Here is an 11178-nt window from a genome sequence, read left to right as displayed (position 1 = left end):
TTTCCACAAATAAGTGGTATCATTTGGTATTTTTATTTCTCTTTCTGACTTACTTAGAATGACATTCTCCAGGTCCATCCATGTTGCTGCAAATGGCATTATTTTATTATTTTTATGGCTGAGTAGTATCCCTTTTTTAAAAAAAAAATTTATTTTTAGAGCACTTTTAGGGTCACAGCAACACTGAGCAGAAGATACAGAGATTCACATATATCTCCTGCCCCTATGCTTGCACAGCCTCCCCCATATCAACATCCCCAAGACAGAGCGGTACATTTGTTGCAATAGATGAACGTATGCTGGCACATCATTATCCAAAGTCTATAGTTTACATCATTGTCCACAACTGGTATTGTGCATTCTATGGGTTTGGGCAAACGTGTAATCACATGTATCCACCACTATAGTATCATATAGAGTAGTTTTACTGCCCCAGAAATCCTCTGTGCTCTACTTCAGCATCCCTTCCTGCCCACTAACCCCTGGCAACCACTAATGTTTTTACTGTCTCCATAGTTTTGCTTTTTTCAGAATATCATATACTTGGAACCCTACAGTATGTAGCCTTTTCAGATTGGCTTCTTTCACTTAGCAGTATGCATTTAATTTTCCTCCATGTCTTTTCATGGCTTGATAGCTCCTTCTTTTAAGTGCTGAATTAAATTCCATTGTTTTGACGTGCCACAATTTATTTATCCATTCACCTATGAAGGACATCTTGGTTGCTTCCAACTTTTGGCAATTGTGAATAAAGCTGCTATAAACATCTGTGCATAGGTTTTTACAGGAACATAAGTCTAAACTCTTGGGTAAATACCAAGGAGTGTGATCGCTGGACTGCATGGTTAAGAGTATGTTTAGTTTTGAAAGAAACTGCCAAACTGTCTTCCCAAGTGGCTGTACCATTTTGCAGTTCCACCAGCAATAAATGAGATCCCCCCCCCCATTGCTCTACAAACTTGTCAGCATTTGGTGTTGTCAGCGTTCTGGATTTGGGCCATTCTAATAGGTGTGTAGTGGTAACTCTTTGTTTTAATTTGCATTTCCCAGATGATACATGATGTGGAGCATCTTTTCATATGCTTATTTGCCATCTGTATTATCTTTTTTGGTGAGATGTCTGTTAGGGTCTTTGGCTTATTTTTAAATCAGGTGTTTTTTTTTTTAATTGTTGAGTTTTAAATGTTCTTTGTATATTCTGGATAATAGTTCTTTATCAAAAATATCTTTTGCAAATATTTTCTCCCAGTCTGTCTTATCATTCTCTTGACAATGTCTTTTGAGAGAAGAAGTGTTTAATATTAATGAAATCTAGCTTATCAATTCTTTCTTTCATGGATCATGTCTTTGTTGTTGTATCTAAGATGTCATTGCCAAACCCAAGGTCATCCAAATTTCCTACTATGTTATCCTCTAGGAGTTTTAGAGTTTTGTGTTTTGCATTTAGATCTGCAATTTATTTTGAGTTAATTTTTGTGAAGGGTATTAGGCTTTTGTCTAGATTCATTTTTTTGGATGTGGATGAACAGTAGTTCCAGCACTGTTTGCTACAAGGATTACCTTTGCTCCATTACATTGTCTTTTGCTCCTTTGTCAAAGATCAATTGACTATATATATGGGTGTGTATTTCTGGGCTCCATTCTGTCCCATTGATCTATTTATCTGTTGTTTCTCCAATACCACACTGTATTTTTTATATAAACTTTTTTTTACTGAGTTATAGTCATTTTACAATGTTGTGTCAAATTTCAGTGTAGAGCACAATTTTTCAGTTATGGATGAACATACATAGATTCATTGTCACATTCTCTTTCGCTGTGAGCCACTACAAGATCCTGTATGTATTTCCCTGTGCTACACAGTACAATCTTGTTTATCTATTCTACATTTTGAAATCCCAGTCCCTTCCCACCCCCCCCCCGTCCCCCTGGCAACCACAAATTTGTATTCTATGTCTATGAGTCTGTTTCTGTTTTGTGTTTTTTTTTGTTTTGTTTTGTTTTTAGATTCCACACACTGTCTTGATCACTGTAGCTTGACAGTAATGTTGAAGTCAGGTAGTGTCAGTCCTCCAATTTTATTCTCGCCCTTGAATATTGTGCTGCCTATTCTGAGTCTGTTGCCTCTCCCCATAAACTTTATTTATTTTTTTTAAGACACTATGGGAAAAATCAGAAGAGTCCCTGTAAACTTTAGAGTCAGTTTGTTGATATTCACAAAATAACTTAATGAGACTTTACCTAGGGTTGCTTTGAATCAATAGATCAAGTTGGGAAGAACTGATGTCTTGATATATTGAGTCTTCCTATTCATGAACATGGAATGTATCTCCATTTATTTAGTTCTTCTTTGATATCCTTTTGATGCAGTCACCTTATTTCTGATAAGTAACTCACCCAAAGAAGGAAAAAACATATATGCAACATTGATTTTAATAATTCATGGCTACAAGATAGTTCTGACACTTCAGAATCAATAAAAAATTTCCTAGGAAATACTCATAATGTAGATTCTATTTGTGGCTTTAAAGTACGTTTAGCTGACCACCAATTAGATTGGGCAACTTCTCATTTGTCTATTGACTTTTAATTTCCTTTTCTTGTGAGGTGCCTGATTACGTGGAATTTTTCCTCATTTTTTTCTGTGAGTTCTCAGTCCTTTCCTTATTGATTTGTAGGAATTTTTAATATATTAAAGATACTAGATTTTTTGGTAATACATGTTGCAGTTATGTTTTGTTTTTTTCTATTCTCTTTAGGTATTTTTTTCCCCTTTTCAGTTTATATCTTCTGATTAACAGGATTCTTTATTTTATTAAAGTTAAATTTATCAACCTTTTCCTTACTGATTAAGAAATTCTTCATTACTCTTGAATCATCGATATCCTCCTGTCTTCTTCATGCTTTATAATTTTGCCTTTCACATTTAGGTCTCTTCTCTACCTGGAGTTGGTTTTTATGTATGATGTGAGGCAGGGATCCACTTTCACTTTTTTCTATATAGATACCTACTCGTTTCTGGATTACCATTTGAAAGGTCGATTTCCTCCTCTGATATACAAAACCACCTGCGTCACATATCAACTATCTGTATGAGTATATCTCTGTTTCTTGGGTCTCTTCCATCAATCAGTCTGTTTACTATTCCTGCATCAATACCACTCCACCTGATCACTGCGCCTTTTTACCATATGGGAGGACAAATTCACCCCTTGTGTTTTTCAAGAGTGTTTTGGTCTTTTTTCATCATTTGCATTTCCATACACTTGAGAAGCAGTGAATCAGTTTCAATAAAGTATCGGCTTCAATTTTCATTAGAATTGGAAGAACTATAGTTCAATTCAGGGACAACTGGCATGTTTATATAATACTAAATCTTCCAATTCATAAACATGGTATAGCTCTCCATTTATTTAATCTCCTTAATGCTCAATAAAGTTTTATTATTTTCTCCATAAAAATCTCTTGCACAGCAGTTGTTAGATTTAGTCCCAGGTGTGCTTAGTGTTCATGATAAAAGTATTCTTTTTCTTACCTCACTTTCTGGTTATTTGTAGCCAGCACACAAAATACAAGTAAACGTTTCATGTTGATTTTGTATCCAGCAACCTTGATAAGCTCTTTTATTAACTCTAATAATTTATCTGTGTATTCTTTTGTATTTTATGCAGACACTGTCATATCATTTACAAATAATGACAGCTTATTTCTTATTTTTCAATCTTAATATCTTTATTTATTTTTGTCTAACTCTGACTTGAATCTCTGGTAAATGTAAGTGGTGATAGTGGATCTCTTTGATCCTAAACAAAGAGAAAGTTTCCTTTTTTTTTTTTTAAGATTTTTTTAGATACTCAGATGAATGTAAGAAAGTCTCTTTCTATTCATAATTTTCTAAAAATATCTTTTATATTATTATTATTATGAGTGGATGCAGAATTTTATCAAACCTGTGGGGTATTTTTACCCCATCAAGAAAATACGATGAATCTCTTGTAAGAATTTAATGTGGTGGATTACTGCAGTTGACTTTGCTAATGTTAAATTACCTTGTATTCCTAAGACAAACATAACTTGGTCATAATGTACTGCCATTTTAAAATATTAATGGATTTGATTTTTGTAGAAGTTTACATATTTCATTCATTCATTCTCTTAGCAAATATTTATTGAGCACTTACAATGTGCCAGGCATAGTTCCACATCAACAAAACAAACCAGGATGCTTACCCTCCTGGAGCATAAATTTTAGCAGGGAGAGACAGAAAAGAATAACTAAACATAGTTGATAAGTCTTACTCAGTGTGTTAGAAGATGAAAAGAGCTATGGAATAAAGAAAAATGGAGCTGAAGGTGGAGGAGGGGAGAGCCAGGGATAGGTAGGGAAGGTGCAGTGGAATGAATAAGATGATAAGAACAGGACTTGTTGAAAAGATAACAGCTAAGAAAAGAGTTAAAATAGATAAGGGTCATTAGCCGTGTGGATATCTGGAATAGGGAAGAGCAAGAATAAGGGTAAACTGGCCAGTGCAGCTGAACTGGAGTAGCAATGGGAGGACCAGTAGGTGAGGTGGTCAAGAAAGCTAAAGGGCTAGACCATGTAGGGTTCAGTAGACTATTGATCGATTTGGGATTCTCTGGGTGAAATGGGGAGGCACTGAGGGTTTTGAGCAGAGGTCTGAAACGATCTGACTTGTACCTTAAAGGGACCACTCTGGCAGCTATGTTGGGAGTAGACCGTAAGACAGCAAGCATGGAAACAGGGAAGACTATTAAAATAATCCAGGTGTGAGGTGGTGATGGTTCAGGCAAGGGTGATAACAGTGGAGACGGTGAGAAGAGTTTAGATTCTGGACATGTTCTGAAGGCTGAGACCACAGGATTCTCTGATGGATTAAATGTTGGGGTGGGGGGAAAATTAAAACTATCTCCAAATTTTTTTTTGCATGTGAGGTTGGAAGAATGGTTAATGAGCGTTTAAAATCCCACATTCATTTTGGTACATGTTGAGTTTGAGGTTTCTACTAGACAGCCAAGTAGCTTTGTCAACCAGGTAGTTGGATCTTGACATTGGGAGAGAAGTCCAGGCTAGCAACGTAAATTTAGGAGTTCTCAGGATATGGATGGTATTTTAAGTTAACAGTCTCGATGAGATTACCAAGGAGGTGTATGTACATAAAAACAAGAAGAGAGGATCCAAGTGTTCCCCCGATGAACCTTAACATTAAGGCTTTGAGGAGAAGAGGAGGAATTTGCAAAAGAGACAAGGAATGAATAGAGTGTGAGGGAGGTGGAGAACCATGTTGGGGGCTAGGGCTTCAGCATATGAATCTGGAGGTCGGGGGCATGGGCAGGAAATTTAGCCATAACAGAATGAGAAGCTCCTAGGAGTCTCCCTACCTTAGGGGAATCCTGCCTTTGGCATCTGTCCCTGTAGCATCAGAAAACTGTCAAAACGAAAGCCTACATTTACCTGGCTCAGCAAATGCCCTCAGGGCACAAGTGTTTTAAGTGCTTGGTTCCTATTTCGATTTAGATTTTAACCCATTAATTTATTATCTTGTCAGCTTTTTCATGTTTTAATAACGTAGCCTGGCATAGTATCAGTGTCACAAATTATATTCTACTAAATGTTACATAGTAAATGTAAGAGCAATTTGTCATTTTCATAAGAGCATTTTTCCTACTATATTTGTGTTGTGTTTTTATTTTATTTTTCAACATACAGAGATATAATGATCAAGCTTATTTTGCAGGGCCTTGAGCCCTGAGCACGGAGCCAGTCACAAAATGGGAGTTCTTTAAATATGTGTTGAAAAAAATAAATAAATGAATGCTCTTTCTAATTACGTGGTCAAATATGCTACACTTTTCCATTGTGAATTTTCCTATGTACAGGCTCCAGTGTTAAGAAAGTTATTCCTATCATTCATACATTAAATGTAAGATATATTCTGGAGTAAGAAAAATTAATTAGTGTTTCTAAAACATGGTAGTTACAAATATAGGTGAAATAAATACATACCTTAACTGTACTTAGCCAACCTGACCACATGCCAGGCTTCTGAAGACATAGTCAAAGACCTCAATATGGGTGAAGAACACCTTGGATTAGGTTTTTCTTCTCTCTTAAAGTCAGTCAATCATACTGGGAGATGGGCCTGAGTACCACTGAAGGCATTACACAAATTTACTTATTCAGAACTTTTTTCCAAGCTATTTCCAAGGACCTGAACCTTGGAAACACCAAACCGGTTTTAGGACATGGTAAAGGAATTCACTTCTCAGAGTCCTCTCCCAGCTTCCTCCCTCACGTTTCCCATTGGCAGTGACTAAAGAACGAGGGGAACAGTAAAGCTCCATCTTAGCGATGGTGACCGGTACTCAAAGCATCAGCTCCCTCACTTGCAAAAGTCTTGGGAGCACGTTCCCTGTTTATGCCAGTGACCTTCCTCATGTTCAGAACTTGAACAGCTGTGCAATATATATAACAGAATGGAGAGTAACATGACACACATTTCAAAGAGAAGATTGGAAAGGGATATGGAGCCAACCTTCCTTCCAGCTCTACATGGCTGTGCTTCTTTGCGTCTGTAGCTTAAAAATAACAAAAGGGGCCAGCGTGGGGCACGATGGAGGAGGCTGTCTTAGGGGAAATTATTTTGACTCCCTCAAGTTAAAGCCTGGAATAAAGAATAAAACGTTTAAGGAAAAAAAAAAGTTTACTGATAAAGACTCTTAGTGAATGGTATAATTATTTTCTCTCTGAATTTGAAACAGAATGTTTTAAGAGGTACTAACCACTCCACTTAATACATTTTAAAATGATTATAGATTTATTTATTGGTACCCTTGAGATCTAGGATGTGTGTATGACTTTGTGTCTTCAAGGCCTGATACAGGGCTACACATGTAATAGTCACTCAATTTATGTGGTGTAAAGTTAATAAATTGAGACAGTCTCAAGAGTGACAGAGGATATGAATGTGTTGGGTATACACATCTGTAATTAAAATTGCATTTATGGAGTACCCATTGTATACAGCACACTGCTCAAGGGGTTGAGACTTGGAGGAGATAACACAGGTCTCAAGCAGAGTGAAGACCCTGGGCTCTGTGACAGGTTAATGACAGAGTGTAAGCCTATTTTAAATCATCATTTTAAAAGCTAAATTAAATAAACTCTTTTCTCCGTCAACGAAAGAATACCCCTGCCTGCCGATTACACATTGAGCTCATCTCTGGCCTCCAGAGCTAGAAAATCAAGGTTCAAGGCAAGGACCCCCGTTGTGGGCCTGGCACCCCCCCGCTACTGGCGCCATCTTGCCCGTCACGCACCTCCGTTAATCTGGATGCAAGTACGTGCTGCTTGCTGAGATTGCTACAACAGCTAGATGAGGCTCTGGAAGACACAGTCCCACACTTGTATTATCCTTGTCTCTGAAACACGCTCCCTCTTTCTAATAGTGTCGCAGGAAAATGGTTATGTTGTTTTGCCATTATTAAGCTGTCAGTGCTTCTCAGTGGAAAACACAAAGAGCATACAAATACATGACTATATTCAAATAATTTGGAAATAGGTTTATTTTTCTCTTACTATAGGAGGAACACAGGGACTTATTTCTACCACACCCCACCCAGTTTTACCCACTAGCCAATTTCTGGGATATAATACTAGTTGTTGTTGTTTGCCATCGCATGACTTTTTGTTTTTAGAGAAAGTATGTTTTGAGTGGAAGCATGGGGAAGTCATTTTACCAATAGGAAGAGAAATCTTGTTTCCAGAATTCAAATGGGCACTGATGTGGAAATGTGGCGAAGGGACACAGATTTTCTTGTCTGTAAAACTCTGGTGAGGGGAGGGGGTTCTAGTTTGACTTGAAGTCCCCTTCCTGCTCTAGAATTCTAAAACTCTGTGATTTGAATGAAGAAAGTGGTAAGAAGAAAAGACAGGTACGAAGAAGTTTGGCCTACCTCCAGGGATGACTGTGATTTCTCTGTCTTAACTACAGCAGCACAAGGCTGACCAGGAAGGACCGAGACCTAAAAGTAGAGCTAGTTTCTGCCCATCTGTAGGGTGAGAAAAGGCCCTGGAGGGATGTACCTTGCTATGTGGGGGTATGGAGGTGGCAGAGACAGGAAGCAGACTGGGCAGACAGTACAAAGTGGATATCAGAGGGTTCTACCACAGAATTAGTGAGTCTCTGATAGCAGATGAAGAACAGAGACTGGGAATCCAAGAGCTGTGAATTTTCAGAGATCCAAGCCAAATGAGGGGGAAAGTAGCGTTAAAGAAGTTGTCTGGGACTTAGGTTGACTCAAAAAAGATGGAATCTGCTTTTGCTGGAACCCAACAGAACTGGTTTCAGGGTAGACCTCCAGGCCTCAGGAAGAGGAAAAGACCAGTTTTCAAAAGTAGACATAAGAAAAGCTGGGTGTCTCAGCCTGTGACAATCAACAACACATTTTTTGTTACATTAAACTACTGAGAATTTGAACTTTGTTACTGAAGCATCACCTAGCCTTACCCTGACTCACACGGTCCCTGGGGAAAATGGGGAAGTGATTCTCCTATTCTTCTTACTGGAAAACTGTGCACAGGGAGGAAAGACTATGATACTTCTTTAGAAATCAACTCAGAAAGGTTACCTTCCCACTTGATGGGAGCTGCAAAGACAGATGAGATATGAACGTGGTGAGGAAAGATAATTTTGTATCTCTGAGGTCCCCACTGATTTCCGGACTAGTGCCTTTTGTGACCAACTTCTCAGTAAACCCTACTGCACTTCTGGAGTCCTTCCTGGGCAGAATTCTGTGCTGACTTGGAGAAAGGCATGGCAATACTTTGGATGAAGCCACAAGTCTTAATCTGCTTAATGATTTCAACACTGCCTTCTCATTTATTCAATAGATCCTGAAGACTTTCCACAGCACTAGGCTGCCTCCAATTTTCCGGGGTCTTTTTGTCAAGGCCGGGTGCTTCAAAGAAAAATTGACCTCTGGGCTCTAGGCTCTCAGGATTTCAAAGTAGTGCTACAGAATACAGCATCCAGTCAAAAGGACATTTCTTTTCACTGTTACATAAACAATAGCCAGGGGTACATTAAAACAGATGAGATCTCAAAATCAACCCTTTTAACTTAAAACTAAGAACTTTCCTTAAAGACCTGATGAGATAATGTTTTGGAAACCCCTATTGGGTAATGTATTTGAAAGTGCTTTTTGAACCATTTATTTTTTGCTACTATCCACAGAAAGGTGCTTCCTTTGGCTTTAGAGAAAGGGGAGGATATTCACCTGATTTTTAAGATGATTTCACCCCAATAACCATTTAGAATTACCGTCATGCAGCCGGCTGCCTCTTAGTCGCCTTTGTCTTTATTTGATGGAGCTGTGGATGTCCCCTCACTGCCCGTTTCTGTTTCAATAGCGTGCAATCTGATTACTACGTGAGTTTTATTTTTTAAGCCCCAAACCCCAGCATTTCGCCCATGGGTTTCTTTATCCCATCTAAGGAGCCCTGGCAGACTGGAGCCATTTTTCCCTCTGACAGACCTTTAAATGATTCTTCCTGCCTTTGTCACATAATTAAAATTAGATTACTTTAACTCCCTGCTGGCTGGCCCGAGTGGGGGCCCTTGTAAAGCCTCCAGCTGGCTGAGGGGCCTTTGAAAGGAGGAATATGGTCCAAACACACTCAGCCACTGCCTCCCCCCACCCGCAGCCAGGGAGCCCTTGTGTTTCTTGCCAGCTTGACAAGATTTACCGCGAGTTTATCAATGGCTGCTTATTTTCTAAGGGCGGGATTTTGTATTCTAAAGACTTGGAGTCAGAGATTGGTTATGTTCGTTTCTAAAGGAGCTGAAGCTGTTCTAATCCCCATTTTCCAGCACCCGGAGAGCTCACCTCTGCCCGGCAGCCCAGCTGAAATGGACCAGAAAGATCAAGCTGCTGAGTGAATTCGTTGTCATACATGTTTGCTTCCAAATACTTGTTTTGTTTCTCAGCCAAGGCTGAATGCAAAATCCCTTCTCTCTTCTCTGGGCTCTTCTTTAAACCTCCCCCCCCCTCCCCCGGGCTACCGGTACACTCCCTGGCTGCATTTCTAAGCTCAGCCTTGGTTAGGTTTCCACACACAGCAGCGGTGAGAGCTCCCAACCCTGTAGAGAGCACCAAACAGCTCTTCACAGTACACCTACTCCTGCTGAATTTTTGACACCTGGATCATCTCTCGCCTTCTCAATTTCCCTAAAAAAATAGAGAAGCAGGACATATAAAGTCCAGTGTTACTCTCCATCAAGGAATCTCAGCTCCCTCCACTAAAAGAACAGCCCTTGGTCACCCTCCTTCACAGCCTTTCCCTGGATCATTTTATCCGCCCATCACTCTGCCTGTCGTTTACCCACCCGCTTTCTATTCTACAGCGCAGCCGCGAGCGAGGGTTTGAACTTGATCAGAAGTGCGCTAGATTCCTGTGTCCGCAACTTACTGGGGCTGTGACCTTGAGCAAATAAATGACTTGATGTCTCTGCACGTTAGTCTCTTACCATAAAATTAGGAATAATAGTATCCACCTCCAATGGCCGTAGGGAGGATTGGGAATAACACAATTAATGCCTGGCTTATAGCAGGTATGGCTTTTATGCTTTAACTTTGCTTCTCAACAGAGTAGAGAAATTGCAGGGGTTTTTTAATGAAGGTACTGGGGACTGAACCCAAGGCCTCGCGCATGCGCTCTGCCACCAAGCCGCGCCATCCCCCTGAAACTGCACTCTTATGCTTAGTTATTAAACACCCGCCTTTCTGTAAAAGGCAGTAAATTTCCCCAGCCTATTTATTACTGTATCGTGACTGTCTCGTGATAGGGTGGATCTCCTTTAATCCCCTAAAAAGAGATATACTGTCATTTAAGTTTTCCTTGCGGGACGAGGTGACTTTTCTGATGCAGCAACACGGCCGTTTCTGCCTGTCTTTTGCCGCCGCACTCTTGGTCCCTCTCCATTGCGCCCCCTACCGTTGGTGTGTTTGCCTCTTACAACCTCCCCACTTCTGATTTCCGGCTGATCATCTTTTCTCTACATGAAGTGAGGTGCCTCAGCTGGCTAAGATTCTAAGTGGAGTTAACGAGCTCTGAATGACTACCTGGAGACCCCGAGGGTTCATACCCTTCGGATTCTG

This window comes from Vicugna pacos, chromosome 20 (genome assembly GCF_048564905.1).
Source record: "Vicugna pacos chromosome 20, VicPac4, whole genome shotgun sequence".
NCBI classification, from domain to species: domain Eukaryota; kingdom Metazoa; phylum Chordata; class Mammalia; order Artiodactyla; family Camelidae; genus Vicugna; species Vicugna pacos.
This window is presented reverse-complemented; position numbering follows the sequence as displayed.